Here is a 21,719-nt window from a genome sequence, read left to right as displayed (position 1 = left end):
AAGAGAGGATCTGAATTTTGTCATTTCATATGGAGATCAGTGGGGACCCAAACAGCCGGGGGTGTTCTAGCAAAATATAAACTCCAAGATTCTGTTTGATTAAACAAAGAAGGAACAATACAGGGGGTAATACGAACGTGAAAGAGGAAGGCAGAAGAAGATAGACATAAAGGGGTTAGGTACTTGCGGATTTGTCCAGGACGAAATAGAGATCGAAGGCTCTGCGGCAAGAAGGCTGTTCCTGGGCGCACAGCAGCCCCCGGGATGGTCAGTGCCAGCAGCCACAGGCTCGGGAGCAGCCAGCCCCCGCGGCCACACGCCAGGGACCGTGCAGCCCCCATCTCACCAGCCTCGACCGGCGCTCGCTCGCAGCCTTCTCAGCTCACTGGGCCCTAACACACCCCAGGGAGCTGGGCCGCGAGCAGCCTGGGCGATAGGACCCGGGGTGGGAGGCAGGGACAGCGGAGGCCAGGGAAAACAAAACGTCCTTCAGCCACCACGTAGCTGTCGGACTCGGTCGCTGACCAGGCTCCCCTCCCGGTTCAGCAGACCCAGAACCCCAAAGCTGTAGGTCTTTCGCTCCCAGACTTTTTTGAAGTTCTCAGCTGTTCCGGCTGGGCTTTGGAGGAGGAGGCCGGGCGGCCCGGAGGCCAAGGGCCACAAAGCCAGGCTAAGGCCAGATTAAAAGGATTGTTTTTCCTCATCTGACAAGTAAGGTGGCAGCGCACAGGGTGGAGGCCGTCATCACGGACGTAAAAGGTAGGCTCTTCCGGATGACCATTGTTCCAGTGAGGAGGGGGTTTTAAAGGGGACGCTTCATCAACAGGAAGTGAGACCAGTGGGCGGGGCTGACGCCTTTGGGGGCGGGGAAGAAACCGGAAGAGACAGACTGCCAGCGCCATCTTTTTAAAGAGGCTTTTGTCCGCCATCTTCAGAGCACTCAGGGAGCCCTACACTCGCCTGAGTTTGGGCTGGAAACACCTCACACGCCTTAACGGCATGAGGACCTTTACTAAGGTAGCCTGTACCGGCGTTCTTGACTCATGACATTACCCATAATAGGAGGGATCCTTACCCGCTATTTACCCAGTATACACAAGTCCACTGTTCGGGGGCCAATTTTTGTTTTCCTCCACGAGCCCACTCACGGAACAGGGTTCAGCGGGCCAGACTAGGAGGGCAAGGTGCAGAATCACCACACAGACTCCAGGGGAGTTTCTGGAACACTTCTGCTTTATTCAGGAAAGGCACAGGCTTATATAGGGTAAGGCGGGGGTGGAGCCAGGGTAGCATTACTGGATCGCTATTGGATAAGGTAAGGCAGGTTTGGAGCCAGGGTGGAGTTGGGATATTTGACACATCCTTATTGGCCACACGTTAGTTTTTGGATTGTATGCTTTAGGGGCTGAGGAGAATGGAGTCAGGACTTTAGAGGTTTTTGAGAGGAACAATTTACCTGTCTAAGGTCAGATCTCTACACACCCGGGGGGGCGGGGTTATTCCAGCCCTAATAGGCCTCAGAGTTTTCTCATGAGAGATGGGTGCGGTGCTGCTGACTGAACCAGATATTTGTCTGATTGATCCTCACTGGGGAGGGAGCATGACCTGTCAGTTACAGAGTTCCAGAACATATAAGTAGAACATATCCCAAAACCCTGCACTTGAAACCAATCCAAGAGTGCTGTCTTCAATTCTCATAAAACACCAAGCAGGTTTGTGATAGGACAGCCTAGACCTGACCTCACTCAGCCTGAGGAGCAAGAGATACAAACATGGCCGCCACTGAGCTCTTGGCCACCGTACTCTCTCTCCCCCAGTGGTCTGCTCTCGACCCTGTAGAGTATACTTCTTTTCTTACTTATTTGTCAGGAACAAATGAGAGGAACTTCTCAAGGGGATCATACCCTTAGGCTCCTTTTTACCCACAAGTTGTCATGTGTAATCGGCGCTTAACTAGTTACAAACCAAGCTCCTTTCTTTCCTGCCACATAGATTTCACCACACCCAAAAAGAAAGGATAGGCATCATTATGTCCCTTTCAGGAAGAAGCAAGTTCAGGCACTAGGTGAGTCCATTTGCTTCCCAAGGCAACATGACCAAAAGGAAGTGGCAGAATCAAAAGTAAAACGTTATATAGCAAGTGTTTAGAAATTTTATAACAAGTTACAATGTATATTTTCCCTATTAAATCTAAAAATAGGGAAAGGGAGGGGAAAAGAAAGGGAAAAGAAAAAATGTGAAAAAAGTAAAAAATGGAAACAGTCTCTGTAAATACGGAAGGGTGAAACGGGTGAAGGGAGGGTAGGGGTATGGGGAAAAAATAAGAACCAAGACATCATGTAAAGGTACAAGATCCCAATGATGAATGTAACTGTATTGTTTGCTTTAAATGGACCAATAATGGGGAAAAATAAAAAATAAAAATAAGTAAAGCAGTGTTCATATTTTGTGTGTTGTAGAGGGTTTTAACTTTCTTCATAATTTTATTGTATTCTAAAAAAGTTATCAATTCACAAAATTTGAAAATTGAAGAAAAAGAAACTAATGCTTCACCACAAAAAGTTTGGGAAGCACTGTTGTACCCTAAAATTCTTCACCAAAGTAAATCAACATCCTGGCACCAAAAGCCTAGGTGAAAAATAAGTATATATTAGGAATCTGACACACAGTTTCATAATACTTTGTAAGTAATAAAATACTTACAGACTATGAGAATCTTCTGACCAGCTTACAAAAGCAGAATATAAGGCACAAATTGCTAAAGAAATGTACTTTAAAATAGAAAAGCCAGGGACCGCATCCAAAAAAATCAAGGTTAATCAAATTTAGGACAGATGAGTTTGACATTCATAGTTCCTTCTTCATGGGCAGAATAAGCCATGGCCCTGTGCAAACACAGCCGCAGCACTGATCTTGTCAAATGTCCTCTGAGTCATGGACCTGTCCTGGAGAGAACATCCAGTGCTTTTCCCAGTGCCTTGGTTCACTTTCGGATCAGGAATAAACAGCAAAAGGGAGTCTCTGGTGCCCAGCTGAATGATAGCGGAAACTGCTTCAGAGCAGTCTTGAAGCACAGGGCTTAGATAATATCTGAATTCAGGCTAGTATAATTTGCAACATTAGCATGGATTATTTTTAGGCAACAAATGGTGCTCTATAGTTTTTGTCCATTGTAAGGTGTCCTTTAAAGCCATGCATGATGTTTATAATAGAACTGCCTTTAACATACTCCTAAATGCGAATTGCTTCATATTCAGGTTTCTTTTCATTACCTTAATTTTCACGTAATTATAATCCTTTGTTCCACTCCAAGTAGCACTTTAGCTTCCTTCGTATTTAGACACCCAAGTAATTGCAGATGGTTATCAAGGCCTATCTTTGCTGTCTCTAAGCCAAAGCGAACCTATTTAATTCCTTTAACCTGGTCTCCCAAGTCAGTGCCTTCACCCCCACCCCACCCATCATCTTCTTGATTTCTTGTCTGAACTTTTTCCAAGAAAATGTCTACATCTTTCCTGGTCTAGGGCTTCCAGAACAAATGTGGTTTTCAGGTGCCATTTCATCAGAATCACTTCCCCACCCTGGGGTAAATCTCTTGAATTCTTTACATCCCTTTAGTCTTTTTTTCTCTCTTCCTATATCCAGGGTGGGTCCCAGGTATTTCACTGCCCAAGGCTCTTATGCCATATAATTGGATTCATTTCTGAAGGGTTCATACTTTCTTTCCTCCCCCTTCTTTTCTTCTGAATTATAGATAAACTGCTAACTTATCTGGCTGAAAAAGACCATAAATAACTGCAAGGTTTTGTAGTATTTGGAAAGGTCACAGGCTCTGGGATATGGATTTGTGGAATCTGGCAATTCACTCAATTCTTATGAGCTTCACTGCTCTCATCTTTAGAAGTAGGCAATTAACTGGGGGGCTGTCAGGCCAAGGTAGTTCCTCTGCCCTAGGTTCCTGTATAAGCAAACCAACACCCAACTCAGTAAACAGCTAATGAAACTTAAGCTTAACCAGTAAGAAAGTTCCAAATAACCTCTGCCTAGGGGTTTTCATTGGAATCCCTGAAATAAGGGCCCTGCTCCACTTAACCAATCGAATACTTTATTTGATATGTTTCCACGTTCACCTTAGGAAAGCCTTCCCCTCAAAGCCCTTCTGCAGAGCCTCAAACTCCACGCTGTGTGGAACTGCTCAGTAATCACTATCTGCTCAAATGAGCTCTTTAGAACTTTAATATGCCTAACTTAATCTTTTAACATAGAAAGATGTAAATATAAGAAAAATATACAATATTATATATTTTAGGAATTATATAAAATAAGGGGATTTTGTTATTGTTCTAATAATGCAGTGTTAGAAAAAACAATAATATAACAAAATATCTTGTAAAGTTAATGCTACCTATGAAAGATATGCTATCAGTAACCCAAACTTCTTGCTTTCTCCTTCACAAATCTCAATTCAAACATTCATTTATATCGAAGCTCTGAGCCGGGCATGGTGGCACACACCTATAATTCCAGGAGGATCACTGTGAGTTCGAGACCAGCCTGGGCTACATAGTGAGTTCCAGGTCAGTCTAACTACATAGTGAGACCCTGTCTCAAAAAACAAAAATAAATCAATCAATAAATAAATATATTGAAGTTCTGCTCTATGGTAGATATTATTTTAGATGTTAGGTTGAAATATATAAACATCTTACTTTTTACATAACGTGATGCCATTTCATAATATCATTTGAAATCAACATTTACCTCAAAAAGGTAAATAAGGCCTTTTAATTTTATTAAATTTTGATATTTTAAAACAGTATATACAACCCTGTTTTACTTTACTTACACTCTTGGTTACTGGGGTAATTTCTATTCAAGTTGTTTAGCATAGTAACAGATAATACCCCAAAAAGGTGGCATAGATATTGGATCAGTTAATATTCAGTTAACTAGTACACAAAATATAAAAGAAGATCAGAAAAAACAATTACAGGCTGTGATTTAAACATGCTTTTTCCCCTCCGTAGGGTTGTGTTGATATCTAATCCCACTGTAAAGTAGTAACAGGATGGAAATTTTATTGAACTTGGTGTTTGGAGGTGGTGCCTTTGGGAATTAATTAAGATTAGATAAATCCAAGCCATTGGGGAAGGGCTCCCATAATTGAATCCCTGTGGCATTATAGTAAGAGAGAGGGAGGAACAAGAGGACACTCACAGTTACACATGCATACTCCCTGTCTCTTGGCACATGATGTCCTGTACCACCTTAGATTTCTGCCAGCAAGGAGACCATCTTAAGATGTGACCTCAACCTGGTACTCAGAGAAAAATAAACTTCTTTCCTGTATAAAGTAAGCAACCTTACATGTTTTGATACAGTAAGAAAAAAAAGACTCAATAAGTATGCTATATATATATATATATATATATATATATATATATATATACTAAAAATTGATGTATATATTTGTCTAACAAAAAAGAATGATAATGTAATAACTGTATTTTGTTTTATAGGTCTAATTCTGCCATGTAAATTGATGGACAAGTTTTCCCTATGGTAAATTAGCATGGAGTGATAAGGCTGGATTGTGAATTCAAGCCGCCAGGGTTCCTCTCCCAAAACATAACATTCCAAAAGAATATACTAAAAATTGATGTATATATTTGTCTAACAAAAAAGAATGATAATGTAATAACTGTATTTTGTTTTATAGGTCTAATTCTGCCATGTAAATTGATGGACAAGTTTTCCCTATGGTAAATTAGCATGGAGTGATAAGGCTGGATTGTGAATTCAAGCCGCCAGGGTTCCTCTCCCAAAACATAACATTCCAAAAGATGTTAATATATACCTCTTGATTTTAGGCAGTGGATAACTCATATGAGCACCATTAGATAGTAACAAATTCACCCTATTTAAGCCTTAAGGCTTAAGTCTGGGAGTACCAAACAGAAAAAAATTCCCAATTCTTAAGAAAAGGATTCTTAATTTTAATAACAGAAGCTCCTTGTAGACTGCTCAATTCTCAATAGTTTTTCTAAATGTCAAAGTACATGTACATTATATTAATTATTTCAATATAAAAATAGTAAGGTTCAGAAGATATTTTTGAGTTAGTGACAATATAATATGTATCTTTCCTATTGCTTATTTAGTAATTTCATTTTATCACATCTAAAATTTTGGTTTTTTCTATGACAAAATTACTGATTATTAGTTTATGAGCCACTCCACAAATAATAAATACTATATTTAAGGAAAAAAATGGCATATGCTATGCCAAGAGACTTTTAAAACAAAAAAAATCTGAAAAAATTGATATTAACATAACATTGAAGAAAATTATTATCCTAAGTGTGGTAGAGCAAATATTTTTAGTCCATGTGCTAACATTTCTAGTTCAAAGCTTCTTTTCACTTCTTTATTCTACTCAGCTCTAATGTCTTATAGGCTGGATCATTTTTCTGAGAGCACACAGTTCTCAAAAAGCACAAAGCCCCAAACTTTCATATTTGGGAATAGGGGTCAAAGACAAAGAGGAACTCAATTTAATAATTTTATCTCATTTTTTCTACTTAGAAATGAGAAGCATTTAAAAACAGAATTAGATTAGAGACAAAAAACTAGTTATTTTAGAGAGCATAAAAATATTAAAGACATTTATAATTCAATATATTTACCTTAAACTCTTCATTTTTTATTAAAATAAACAAGAAAAGCTTGAAAAGATATATAGTTAAAACTATCAATAAGATCAAAAATTAATTTACAAAATAAAAGCTAATAGTTGAGAAAGAAAATATTTCAACCATAAATGTCAACATAATAGTAAAAAATTACCTGTGAAGAGAGTAAAATAGGAAACATGATCACCTATGTTGGTCCTTTGAACTTAAAGGTTAAAAACATAAAACATCAATTTCTTGGCTAAAATAGTAAAGATAATTTATATTTTACATTGTGGGGCTGAATAGCTAAGGTTCTGCACAAATTCCCAACAATTGTAGAAGTCCTTTTTAAATGACCCTCCTATCACAGCCCCTGTTTTTCAAACAACATATTCTATAGGTAAAAAGTAAAGTCTGAAAGAAGTATTTACCAATTCCATCCCAACTGAAAAACCACAATCCAGGCCAGGGATTTAGCTCAGTGGTTCTACTGCCTGCCTCACAAGCACAAGGACCTGAGTTCGATCTCTGGTACAAACACACACACAAACACACACACAAAATCCATTTCAAATACCTAAGCAAAATCTTCAAAATAACTATGACTGGGTATCCGCCATTTTTATTTCCCTCCTATTTCCCTATGATTACTGCTATAACAACCAAGGTTTAAAAAAATGGCTACATCTCTGTAACCACAGAAGTGGTTATTACCAGTGGTTGACAGCATCGCCCTCAGTATTGCTAATGCCCATCAACACCTGAGTCAGGGCTGCCTCATATCATAAGGGTTGATGTCTATGCTAAGACTTCCATTTTCCAGGTCTGCAGGACAACCAGCAACAGAAGTGACAAATGAATGAAGAATTTATTGAGAGTGTTTCTTGAGGCTGTTATATTCCCCCTTACTCTAGAAAATGTGGACTAAGCTAAAAGATACAGTGCTATCGATAGGATTGCACTCTCTCTCTCTCTCTCTCTCTCTCTCTCTCTCTCCTTTTCTTTCAATCAATGACAGCATCTTGCTTTCTTTTTCGACAGTCCTTTCTCAAGAGGCTTCTGGGCATTCAAGTAGAGATTCTCCTAAAGAACTGTCCCACCTTCCTCAGACTTACACCTCTGAACCTTTGACTTCTTTCCATTTACATCTCCACAGAAACATGGTATCACCAACATAAATATTCTCATCTCCACCCAAAACTAACTCTTTCCCAACCTTCATCTTGGCAAAAGGCACCTGTATCTATTCAGTCGATCAAGCCAAAAACGTAGAAGTCAACTGTAAATCTGTTGCCCGTATCCCCTACATCCAGTTCTCTAGCAGGTTGTAACAGCATTATGTGCAAACATTCATACTTCTGTGAGAACCTCCTACTTGATTTCCCATTTTCACTTCTGTCTCTGTGCTCTCCGTTCCCCACATAGTAATCAGAGTGACCTTGTAACAAGAATCTCACCGTGTGAGAATCCAATTACTTATCCCAGCCTATAAATCTCAGTACGGTCCAGCCTTCCCTGCCTGTTATTAATTTGCTAATGTATAATATAAATCACCCTAGTACTTGGTGACTTTGAAATAGCATTTTTTTTTTTTGATACTGGGGATCGAACTCAGGACCTTGTGCTTGTGAGGTAGGCAATAGAACCACTGAGCTAAATCTCCAGCCCCTCATGGTTTCTATCAGTAAGGATTCATGGATGACCTAGCTGGGTCTTCTGCCTCAGGGTCTCTTTCAAGCCACATTTAAGGACTGGCCAGAGACAAAAGTCATCTCAGAGCTGGACTGGGGAAGATCGTCTTCCCAGCTCACACCTGAGGAGGTCGGTTACTCACCAGTTACTGGCCAAAGGCTACTGCAGTTACTTACCATGTGAATCGCTGCAGAGGGGAGCTGGAAAGATTGCAGCTTGCTTTACAGTGGGGAGTGAGCCAAAGAGAGCCAGAGAGATATGAAGGAATCAATCAAATAGTCCGTTTTTCACAACCTAATCTCAGAAGTGATGTTTCTTCACTTTTCTCACGTGCTATCTGTTAAAAAAAAAGTAAGTCTGGCTCAAACACAAGAAAAGAGCACTTATACCAAGAAGTAAAAATCGCTAGTCAAGCTGCACATCACAGCTCCTCTTAAACTTCATCTTTGATGGCTCCCGACACCTATCCTTTGAATACACTAGGCTTAACTTTACCTTAGGATCTTTACCATAGGTATTTCTGCCTGGAAAGCTTGTTCCCAGATCTTCATGGGACTAACTTCCTCTGAAGAGTCCCTGTGTGTTCAGGTATCACTGCCTTTTCCTGAACACACTAGCTGAAGTTATGACCCACCCGTGACCCATTCTATCCTTGAACTCTGTTTTATTTAGGGACTTGAGACCAAGTCACCAAAACAATCAGTCTTTTCTGATTCTTCAAGGAGTATCCAAAAAAACCAAAATAACCAAATAATTAAAAAAAAAAACACTTTGGACTGGCCAAGTTAATGGGCAGATCATCAGATACGTTCCCCAAAAGTTGTAAAGCATCAAAGATGTTAAGAGCAGTAAATGTGCTCCCATTTCTACCGGAATATGAAACTCACCTGGACTTCCAATGCGCACACGGGACTTGATTTGACACTGTGTGGGAATACAGCAAGAAATAAGAATGCAGCAAATATATTTAGGTTTGTTACTGAGCTAAATATCTGCACAAATAAGGTCAATTTATCAGTAACCTTTAATTTTCCTTTTATCCCCAAATACAATCAGTGTTTCTATATATTCATAAAAAACCAGGAAAACAGGGGACGGGGATTTAGCTCAGTGGTTCCACCACCTGCCTTGCAAGCACAAAGACCCGAGTACAATTCCCGGTACCAAAAAACAAAACACACAAAAAACAGTAAAACAGAACTGTTGGCCTAGTGCTGCAAATAGGAAGAATTTCAATTAAGCCTCTCAGGTATAATGTATAACAATTTTAAATTACATCTCTGAGAAGCAGGCACTCTAAAACTTCAAGACATGAAGAATCAAGAAAGTCTGGATAACTCTAAGAGGAAGTTCTTAATTTCATAGCAAGTCAGAGCACGAAGAGAACCCAGCTATTTCATAAGCTTTGCCCAGTGGCTCCTTCCAAACTGAAAGGGGTGTTTGGCCCTGATCTGTGTATTTCTCCAAGCAAAGACATTGTGATTGTAGCACACGACCAACATTGACAAGGATGTTTTTATTCCTGGGGGATTTGATTTCAAAAAGGTTCAGGTTTCATCTACAGAACGTAAGATTTGATTTAAACAAGTAAATACATATTTGCCTAGGTTGCCCTTTCCGAATGCTGGCTTGAGAGTGAGGCTGCCTGTGAGATGTGAATGTGATGCTTGCCTTGGTGATACCTGCACTGGGTGACCTCACCATTGCTACTGGAGAACATAGTCCTCAGCGGAGTATGATAACCCTCAGGAAACAGTCACAGGCTATGCGAGGAGAACCGCAAACGCCCCTGGGGAACAGCAAGACTGTTTTAGTTGGTGTTTACAGTTTTCCTTCCCAGCCAAGTCTCTGAGGATAAAAAGCAGATTTTGTTTTGTTATAATTTGTCTACTCACTGTCAAACTTTCAGGACAAACTATACACGAGACTTCTTGAGAGCAAGGGTGCTCTGTTTTCCATTATAATTTTAGTCACAAAATTCAGAGCACCAAATCTAAAGCCCTCCCCCAAAAAAGAAGAGAAATTACATTTTTTCACATTTCCTAATGATAAGTTTCTCCTGAGAAAGAGAAGAAAACATTTCATTGTTTAAAAAACAAAAACTGAGCTGAGCGTAAACCAAGCATTCTGGGAAGCTGAGGCAGGAGGATTACAAATTGGAGCCCAGCCTGGGCAATTTAGCAATTTAGGGAGACTCTGTCTCAAAACAAAAAATATAAAAGGGCTGGAATGTAGCTCAGGGCAAAGGCCTTGAGTTGAAACTACAGTACTAAAAACACACATACACACACAAACCTGGGGGTAAAAGTAGAAAGTATATTGTGTCCTTTGATAAAAGGTCAACATATCAACTAAGGATTTCCCTACATTAGCTCTCAAATTCAGCTTAATTCTAATAATAATACACATGTATTTTAATTTGATAAACTCAATGAAAAAAGAAAATACAATTTGAAATGAAACAGCAAAAGTACAAACTTTCTGAAGTAATAGTGATGATCAGAGGAGACTGACCCTTACTATATATTAAATCAATTATGAAGCTACACTCTTACACATACTATGGTCTTGCCATGTGCAAATAATGATAGATTAACAGAATGGAATGTAAATAGGAGAAATAAATGTAAAGGTGTTTAATAAATAGTTCATAAAAATGACACCTTATGCCAGGTATAGTGACATGTGCCTACTCAGGAAGCTGAGGCAGGAGTATTGCTTGAGCCCAACAGTTCAAAGCCATCCAGAAACCACAACGAAACCAATAAATATGTATGTGACACTTTAAATCAGCTGGAAAAAGAGTATTCAACAAAACATATGGGCACAAGCAGATAGCCATCTAGGAGGAAAAATAACTTGGATTCCTTACTTTATAAACTACATTAAGGAGATGCCAGATGGTCAAATATTAAAACATTAGAAATAAAGCATTGAGAAAACTTAGTCTTCGAGCAGAAAGGTTCTTTCTAATACTGACACAAAATTTAGAAGTTATTCTATGTGCAAAAAAAAAAAAAAGATCAAAGCCAGGTGTGGTGGCACACACCAGTAATCCCAGCACTTGGGAGGCTGAGGCAGGAGAATCACTGTGAGTTCAAGACCAGCCTGGGCTACATAGTGAGTTCCAGGTCAGTTTCAACTACATAGTGAGACCAAGAACAAATGAAAATAGTATGTTCAATAAGTGCCCAAAAAGTCTAGTTTTTCTAATATCAGGAACTTCTAGGCATCTATATGAAAAATTTAAAAACAAGAAAGGATAGAAGCAGACAAGTTAAAGAAAAATAATGTAAACATCTTTTTAAAATTTGAAAAGACCTTCAACGTAAAAATAATTTTTAAATGCTAAGTAAAACTTTCTGAGCTCCTATCTCTCTCCTATGTGATTGGAAAAATATCAAAGCTTTGATAGTATACTGGGATGACAAACAGAGACCCACATACTACATTGCTACAGATGATGTTGTAAATGGCCCAGCCTCTGTAGAGGTAATATCAAAATTATCTATCAAATTTTTTGACCCATATGTTCCACTTCCTGGAATTTATCCCATGGATATATTTGTAAATATACAAAATATTTTTCAACTTTTATTTTTTATTAGTACATGTTTGCAGCACATAATGATTACATTAATTGTTGTTCCATCCCCTCTCCCTCTTTTCTTTTCCCCTTCTTTCCATCTCTTTGTCCCCTTCCCTTCTGCCAAAGAGCTATCTCCTTATTTCTCATTATCTAACTCTTATTTTGCTCTTTATTTATATTTTGGTTTTGTCATATAAAAGAAAATGTGCAATATTCAAGCATATTTGTTGATTTATTTCACATAACATTACGGGGGTCAAGATACACCCATTTTCCTACAAATGACTCAAATTTATCCTTCTTTATGGAAGAGTAGTACTCCGTTGTATCTAAATGTCACATTTTCTTTATCTATTCATCCACTGATGGAAAGATCTTCACTGTAGCAGTGTTTGTATTACCAAAATCTTGAAAATTTCCATGCATAGGATATTTTAGTGAATAAATGACAAAACAAGTAAACCATAGCACACACTTGCTTGTTTTCTGTCTCACTAACAAATCTATTTTGTTGATCTGTTCCCCAGACCCAAGAGAATAATCTTGAAGTGTCTAAGTCAATGATGGTTGCTGTGGTTTAGATCTAAAATAGTCCCTAAAGTCTCATTGACTGGATTATAGGAGTCCCATAGCTGGCTTGCTGTTAGGAGGTAGAACCTGGCTGGAGGTGAGTCACTGGGGGCATGATCTGGAAGGCTGTATCTCCCTCCCTAGTTTGTCCCTTCTCTCTGCTTCCTGGTCACCATGACGTGAGCATCTTTCCTCCACTAGACCTTTCCAGAATGCTGTTTCTGCATTTGAATTTACTAGCTATGAATGGAAACTTCTGAAACTGTGAGCCAAAATAAACCTTTACTCATTCATGTCACAACTATCATATATTTTTCCACAATGACAAGAGGCTAGCAGCAGTCATTCCATTCTCCCCATTAAACTATAAAAGATCCAGACCTCAGCCTCCTTGCAAGGAACTGAGTAGCTGGGGAATAAGAGCAAGAAGGAAATTTATTTTTCAATAAATATCCTTTTGAGTTCTTTGAATTTAGTCACATGGACAAGTGTGCACGAATAAAATACATAGTTTTTGTTTTGTTTTGTTTTTTTGTGGTACCGGGGATCGAACTCGGGTCCTTACGCTTGCGAGGCAGACCACCAAACCGCTGAGCTAAATCCCTAGCCCACATAGTTTTTAAATAATGCCACTATCCATTTTTTAATTAAAAAACTGGAACATAATGCTCAAGGTTTTTAAGGCAGTAGCTGAAATAAAATGTAAACTGATATTATTCTATAGCATGAGCAAATTCCAACCTTTTTAGATACATGGTTTACTGTTATTTAACATCATTACTTGTTTAGTGAATATAGAAGACTTTAGATTTTTAGAGGCTGGTCACTCAATCAGGCACACAAGTTCCAGTTCTGCCTCTGACTTAGTTCAGAGACTGCCAGGTGTGGTGATGTGCACCTGTAATCCCAACACTCAGAAACTGAGGCTAGAGGATCACTATGACTACAAGGCCAGCCTGGGACACACAGAGAGCTCAAGGCCAGCCTGGAATACATAGCAAGACTCTGTCTCTCTCTCAAAAAAAAAAAAAAAAAAAGAATATTTGAGACTGAGCAGTTTGTAAAAATACCAGAAATGCACTTTTCAGAGTTCTGGAAGCTGAACATTCAGTCTCAGGTCATTAGCAGTTTCTGTTGCCCAGGAAGGAATAATCTCAGCTTCCAAGACGGCAGCCGGTTGCTGCCTCCTTCATATGAGAAAATTCTGTGTTCTCACAGGGCTTGGGTGCAAAAGAGTAGTTCCACTCCAGCAAGGCCTTTTCATAAAGACACCAAGCCACTTGTGGGGGAGCCTTAGTATCACCCCCATAGACCTCACTTCCCAATGCCATCATCGTGGTGATTAGGTTTCAATGTGAATTGCAGAGGAGACATCATATTCAAACCACAGTGGTCTCAGCCACCCTTCACCAGTTATGTGACTGTAGACAGGAAATGTGATTGTCTCAGTTTACTCTCCATCAAACAGGCTACTAATGAGTCTCAGGGTCATGAGACTTCTGATAGTTTGAATGAAATAATTGAGATAAAGCACTCAAGCCCTGTGCTAGGCTTTAATGGGTGCTCTAGTGGATGTTGTTAGTTGGGATACGCTCATTTAATTCAGACTTAAGTGAATTTGGGAGTCAATATTTGGGGAATTTTTCAGCATTTCTTGAAATAGAAACATTGCACCATCAGTCATAAGACTAAGACTAGGATAATGCCTTTTTGAATTAACAAATGAAGACTATTCCAGGCTGTGTTACTCGCACTGAGATCTTACCTGAACACTGAAATTACCTAGGAAGTCTTTACAGCTACAGTTTTTCCAGTGGATGCCTTGAGTCCACCTTCAGAAATCTGATTTAATGGTTTGGGCTGCAGAACAGGATCTAAATTTACCAATTTCCTCAGGTAAGTCTAATGTGTAGCCAGTTGAGAACCCTAGACCCTTTATTAAGGTCACCTGTTTATAAATAAATCTTAGATATTTTGAGGGATTATCCATTCCCTTACAAATTAGAAGTTTGCTTTTCATTTTTTAAATCTTCCTTTTAGTCTCCCTAAGTGCCTTGACGAATTTTTATCATTGCTATTGACTGATGGACTGCTATATTTGCCATCTTGAACAGCAGCTCCATTCTGGCGGTTCTCCACTTGGGCTCTTTCCTCAGGTAGTTGACCTGCTTACCGAGGATCCCAGTCAGACGTGGCACACTGGCCACACAGCCATTGCTCCTTCTGCAGGCAAATATCTCAAAAACTGGTTGAATGCCTGCCACAACAGTCATCTTCCCTTTTATTTCCCTCTTGTTCCTATTTATTTTCAACTTTGAATAGATTAAATAGTGATATGCATGAAACTGTACCAAGTAGTAACTAACTACAGAATTTTGTTTTTGCTTTCAGATATTTAAGGGAGGAATGCGATTTTGGAAAAAGAAGGTAGGGTTTGAGGTCAGGACATGGGTTCAAGTCCCAGACTGCCACTTATCATTGGGGAGAAACACTGCAACATTGCTAAGCCTCAATTTGCTGATTCATAAGTTAATAATAATATAAGGTTGTTGAGATAATAAGATCATATGCATTAAAATGACTATAAAATATAATTCACTTTTCAAATGCTTATCATTATGATAATGAAAATAATAAAGATTATGATATGAAAACCTTATGCAACTTATTAAATTGAGTCTACACAATAATTACATAGCAATGCTCATTCAGAACAGCATAATTTCCTTACATTCATCCTTCTTGTTTCTCTAATCTATCAGATTCCACATCCCTATAACCCGATTACCTTTATTCTCAACACTACTTATAGGACTAAAATTTGTCATCTAAATCAAAACAGGCATGTCACTATTGGCATACTCCTTTTCAACAGTTTCCTCTTTAGAAGGGAGATAAAAGGTACAGCCTCATTCATTCATTCTGCAGGTATGTGTTAAGAACTTCCAGGTGGCAAGCACTGGCAAGAATTTGTGGTTGATGAAATAACCGGGACAGGCATCAGTAGAACTTAAGTCTAGCAGAGAAATGTAATAGGTACTACAGCTGGGAAAGATAGCGATTATTAGCAGGGACCTCACACAGTCCAGGGTTAGAAAAAGCCACCTTGGGAAAAGTTAAGTGTAAGGAATTAGCCAACCCAAATGGGGCCAGACAGGGTTTGATGCTCAGGCATGAGGAACAGGGAGATCAGGGTGAGAGCAAGAATACAGTAACTGGAAGATGGTCATTGCAGTTGGAGAGAGGGGAAGTGGCAAGAAAAGAAGCTAGAAAGGCAAACATGAGCCATAAACCTTGACACCTCCTTCAAGGTATTTGGATTTTATCTAAAGGCATTGGGAAATCATTATGAGATTTGAAATATGATCAGATTTCTAGGGGTTTGTTTGTTCTATTCCCCTTGTTTGATTGCAATGTGGAGCATGTGTTTGTGGTGAAGATGAAGGAGCAATGATTCTAGATGTCGTACCCCTGAAAACAAGTGTTTGTGACCAGATCCTGTGACAAATGGATTTGAAGAGATATAGAAGGGAACAATTTTTGTAAAATGCAAATCTGATAGTGTCACTTCCATAATTGAAACTCTTCAAATTTTTCCCATTGTTCTTAGAACAGAATTTCAGAATTCTTAACATGGCCTAAAGGGCCCTTCATGTTCTGTTTCACCCTCTTTGTTACTTGTCTATACCATGATCTTTGGACGCATGTAACTTGCCTAGAAACTTCATTCAGGACTTAACTGGTTGGCTCACTGCTGTGTTCGGATAGCAACAAACTACTGCAGTGAGTGACAAGAGATGTGTAGGAAGTCACATCAATAGGATTTGGAGGGGAGAATGACAGAAAGACTTCAGGACAAAACAAAGGTTTATGGCTTTAAATAAGTGGTTGGTTGGGGGAACAGACAGAGAAGAGGTAGAAAAGATGGTACAATGTGGCTTACATTGAATTTGAGATGGCTGCAAGTTATCCGAGCCCACATGCTAAATAGGCAATTGGATACAAGTACTTTAACACCTGCCAGATTCTGGGCTAGGCAGTTTCCCATATATTATCTCATGTAATTAACTAAAGCCAAATGTAAATAGAAACAATTAACTATGTGATCTAATTTTAAGGTAGGCTCTACATAAATTATGTTAATACAGACACTACGAATAGCCCCACACCTATTCATCTAGGGAAATGAGCAATTTATCCTGAGGAGTTAAAAAGTGCCTGATGATTTGAGTCACTTCATTTCCAAAGTATCCCTGTAGCACAATTATGGGAAGACTTAAAGAACAAAACAAGTGTGAATGAGTCGGTGAATAAGTTTATTTCCATGGAGCAGTTTTAGCTTGTCCTGCTCTTTTATATGAATAATTATGGAGCCAGATCATTTTAAATCAGCCCAATAGAGACAAAGAGGGAAATCGCCTACCACTCCTACCTCTAAAAACCCTCCTCCCTCCATGTTGCTTTCTAAACCAATTTCCCTAAGGGTTTCCCTTTCCTGCTTTTGGCAAGGCATGAAAAAGTCTTCTCCAGAGTTTTTATATTCTATGCATTTTTGCCATATGTGTAGGTGCAACATTCTCCATTTAAAGACACATTTCCACAGTATCCTCCAAGACTTCAGACTCTCAGCAAAAGAACTAAAATCTTTGCTCAGAAATGTATTTTAGAACAGTGTCTCTTTATGTGCAGTCTGTAGCCATGTGTATGGGAATCAACAGAACTCTTTTCTTAAAACACAAGCTTAGATCCATTAGGCCAGATCACCCAAGCATTTCATACTGGGGGGTCCAAAAATCTGCATTTCTAAACACTTGCTCAGCTGATATCCATGCTCACTGAAGTTTGAGAATTTGAATAATTTTTTTAAAAGATAGATAATGCCCATTATATATTTTCTTATCAGAAATAATATGGAATGCTTTCTCATAGAAAATATACTATAAAGGTGAATATAACATAATATAATAATGAATACATTAAATAGAGATCTAAATCTTCATGTAAAAACAAGAAACTGCCATTTTTAAAAAAGAGGTTTTAAAGCCCAGTGTGGTGGCACACGCCTGTAATCCCAGCACTTGGGAGGCTGAGGCAGGAGGATCAGTGTGAGTAGAGACCAGCATGGGATACATAGTGAGTTCCAGGTCAGTCTCAACTACATAGTGAGACCCTGTCTCTAAAAAATAAAAATAAAGGTAAACCTAACTAAAAATGGGCACTTTGCAATGAAGATGTCTCATTTAGAGGAGGAAAGACACACACTGCAAAGGAATTCCCAGGTGATGAGGGTTTTGTTTCTAGTCTGTGGCTGATTTTTCCTGTTTGCCCCTCAGTAAATGCCTCTCAATGACTGTTCTTGAAAGGTACAACAGAATTGATTCAATGAATTAAACTCTCAATTTTTGGCCACAAACCTTTATTCAGTGCTTTAATATTTGTATCATTACTCATAGAAAAATTATAGTGTTTATCTATTGATATTACAGTATAACCTTATAAAATCATATATATAGAAACAACATAATTTTTTTCATTTTATATTTCATATAATTTTTTAAATAATTCAAGTAGTGATGTTGCAGAGTGGTTAAAACTTTTGTCTTCCAAGATTTATCTATTTATAAATGCTGTTGTTTGAAAGAAGCTGAACAAGTGGAAATATATTAAACGAGACTTTTGCTTATTGTGTATAATTTGAATCTCTTAAATTTGAAAAGGAAAAGAAAAAAATCATTTGTGTGAACAGTTTTTATTTTTACAAAGCTGCAGTCTTTTTTTAATTTCAGATCCTAACAGGTTAACTTTCAAGTATTTATCTTTTGCAAAATAAGTACAAAATTGAATTATCCCTCAGTTAAACATAGGTAAGAAGTAACAGACAGTGAACAGAAGAGAGATACATATTATGCATGCAAAGAAAATTAAAACTTGGGATGTTGGAAGGGTGTGCTTTGATGTACAAAAGAACCATTGTTAATGTGGGACAAAACCTCCCCAGTATGGAACAGAGATAAAAAGGAGGGAGTTTCTAGCAGATCAAGGTCAACTGAGATATGTGAATAACATAAATGCTATTAATCTAGTACCGACTGAATCACGGGAGTTCAGCAGGGTCTAGTTATGTAGCAGAGTTCGTGGCAGGAGGGTTTTATGTCACTTTGTATTAGATAATGAGCATATTCATCAAGATTCCTAAATACCATCCAAACTGGCATAGAAGAAGCTTTAAGGAGCTTGTGAGGACAAATCAAAGAACTAGATCTGAAGCCCAGAAAGGTAAAAGGGATGTTCAAACAGTGAAGGAAGTTTTGATACTTGCAGGCAACCATACAATCTCACTCTGCAGGAAATAGCGTGAGAACGGATTTCTTAGTGGGATTGCTAGCAGCTTATTATGTCTAACGTCGCCTCACTCATTATAGTTGCCTCATTCATAGTCAGAAAAAATGCAGACAGTATTACCTTAGAAGACTGTATGCTAAAAAACATAGAGTTTCTTCCTCCTCTTCTTCCTCTTCTTCTTCTTCTGCCTCTTTCTCTTTCTCTCCCTCTTCTTCTCCTCTAACTCATTTAAAATACAAAATGAACCGTGTCTCCTTCCTTCAGGGAGATATCACATCACTAAATAAGTACAGTTCTGTATTCTCAGATTCAAATCTGCCTAAATATTTCAGTCACCTTTAGTCTAAGTCTTACAGTAAAAATATATACAAAAAAACTGGAGCCATATCTTTTGAAGAACTGAACAAATTATGAAGAACTGAACAAAAGGAAAGGACAGGAAAAGAAAAGAAAAAGAATTGAGAAGAAAAAAAGAGGAATAGTAACTGATAATAGTAGACTAATCTAAAGGAAAAATAAATAAAAAAGTAAAAGTAAGGAAATAATACAAGATTCATATTTAACAGTAGACTAGTAATACTTTTTTTTAAAGGATTGCTTTTCAGTCAGTGCAATGGGCCCATGAGCCTTACTGAATATCTCAAAGAACAAGTGTCCTAAACCAGGCGTGGTGGCGCATGCCTATAATGCCAGCACTCTGGAGGCTGAGGCAGGAGGATTGTTTTGAGTTGGAAACCAGCCTGGGCTATATTGTGAGGTCATTCCAGGTCAGTCTCAACTACATAGTGAGACCCTATCTCAAAACACATGCACACACACACACACACACACACACACACACACACACACACACACACAAAGAAAAGCATGAACTAGAAGTTTGGACCTTGAATGACAACTTAATTTGAATGCAGCTGGCAACATATACTGAGTTCCTAGGACATAAGCTCTATTTCAACCACATTGCTTCACTTATTCAACAAATGTTAAGTGCCTTGAATGTACCAGGTTTTAAAGATTTATAGTAAACAAGGAAGTCATAATTCTTGCCCACATAAAACTTATCAAGACTGATGTGCATGGTTACAGTAGGATAAAAGGTATTCTTCAAAAATTAATGTTGGAATTTAATAATATGATCTTATTTGGAAATGTTTTTCTTTGTAGCTGTAACTAGATAAGGACTTTTAAGTGGTTCTGCATTTAATCCAATAACTGGTAACCCAATAAAAGGAGAAGGCACAAGAGACAGATAAGGAAGTGATGGAAGATGGGAGCCGATATTGAAGAGATAAGTCTACAAACCAAGGGACGCCAAGGATTGCTGGCGGCCCCCAAAGGCAAAGGGAAAATTCTGGGATGTATTTTCCTGAGAACCTCCCCAAAGATCAATCTTTTGTTCCCAATCTTTATTAAATTTATTGGTACAGTTTAGGTGTGTGATACAGTTACATTCATCACTGAGATCTTGTACAAGACTCCTCTTGGTTCTTATTTTTCCACATTCCCCAGCCATCCCTTCATCCCCTCCACCCTTCCCTGTTTACAAAGACATTGTTTCCATGTTTTTCCTTTTTACATATTTTTTCTTTTCCCCTACCATGTTTTTCTTTTTACCTTTTCCCTACCGTTCCCACTTCCCCTACTCTTTTAGACCTTTTCTTCCTATTACATAATATCAATTATACATTTTGATGCTTATTTACACTTTTAGTTTTCCACAGCAGAGAAACTATTTGGTATTTACACAGAGGTGTCTTCTTAATTTCATTTAAGAGTATGGCCTCTATATACATTCACTTAGCTATAAATGTCTCTAGTGTCTCTTTCTTTATGGCTAATATTCCATTTTATTAAAAAAAAAAAAACCTGAAACACAAAAAACACGCACATCTTCTTATCCAGTCTCCAGTTGATGGGCAATTGGGCTGTCTCCAAATTGTAGCTATTATTAAAGTGTGCCATTATAGACATGGGTGAGCATATATCTCTGTGGTATGACTCTTTTAATTCTTTTAGGAAGATATCCAGCAGAGGGACAGCTGGGTCAAATGGAACCTCTAATCCTTGTTCTTTGAGGTATCTCAATACTGATTTCCACAGTGGTTGCACCAGTCTGTGCTCCCACCAACAATGGAGAAGGGTTACTATCTCCCCACAACTCTGCTAGCAAATGCTAGTTTTTGTTTGATTTCTTGATAGCAGCCATTCTTTCTGAGGTGAGGTGAATTTCAGACTTTCTGGCCTCTAGAACTGGAAGATAATAAATTTCTATAGCCTCAAGTCACCAATCCGTCATGGCAACACTAGACAACTAATATAATGGTGAAGTAAGTTTCTACAAAAAACAAACACCCAAACTGAAGAGTCCCATGTCACAGAGTGCCACTGAGCATTTGAGTGGCCCAAGGAAACACAGATACAGATGTGGCACTGTTTTAAAATCCTCAATAAAGGGACTGAAGAAGGAGGATGAGCCCATTAACAGAGGTACAGAATATCAGGGCTGGCAGGAACTTTGAAAGCAGCTAGAGTCATCTTACTCTTTTCACATCTGGAAAAACTGAAGTGATCTGTCTTTTGGCTTTCTTTCTTGTTTGCCTCAAGTGATTGCAATGGTCTGTCCGATCTGAGGCAGTAAATCTCCATCTGGCCAGCACCCTGAATGATTCAGCTTTCAGCTGGACTCTCAGAAAGAAGAATTTCTTACTAGTAAGATGGGAACCAGAAATGCATTTATTCAACAGTTATTCTGGAGCACCTACTCTGTCACAACAGGAGATGCAAACAATACAAATTCAAGCCCTTTAGAAACACATACACAATACCATATATAAGACCTGTTTCATTAA

At 38.5% G+C, this 21,719-nt stretch overlaps 1 long non-coding RNA gene across 1 annotated transcript; it reads left to right on the top strand.

Moving 5' to 3' along the window:
- Positions 1–1,586: 1,586 nt before the first annotated feature.
- Positions 1,587–20,138, top strand: LOC104861050. Its single transcript, XR_779893.2, has 3 exons — positions 1,587–2,065; positions 14,917–14,952; positions 20,035–20,138. It is a non-coding gene; the product is annotated as an uncharacterized LOC104861050 (long non-coding RNA).
- The last annotated feature ends 1,581 nt before the right edge of the window (positions 20,139–21,719 follow it).

Source organism: Fukomys damarensis, unplaced genomic scaffold, assembly GCF_012274545.1.
Source record: "Fukomys damarensis isolate Sample0158 unplaced genomic scaffold, DMR_v1.0_HiC HiC_scaffold_6, whole genome shotgun sequence".
Classification (NCBI taxonomy): Eukaryota; Metazoa; Chordata; class Mammalia; order Rodentia; family Bathyergidae; genus Fukomys; species Fukomys damarensis.
Note: the sequence above shows the minus strand (reverse complement) of the source record. Positions and strands in the feature narration are given on the sequence as shown.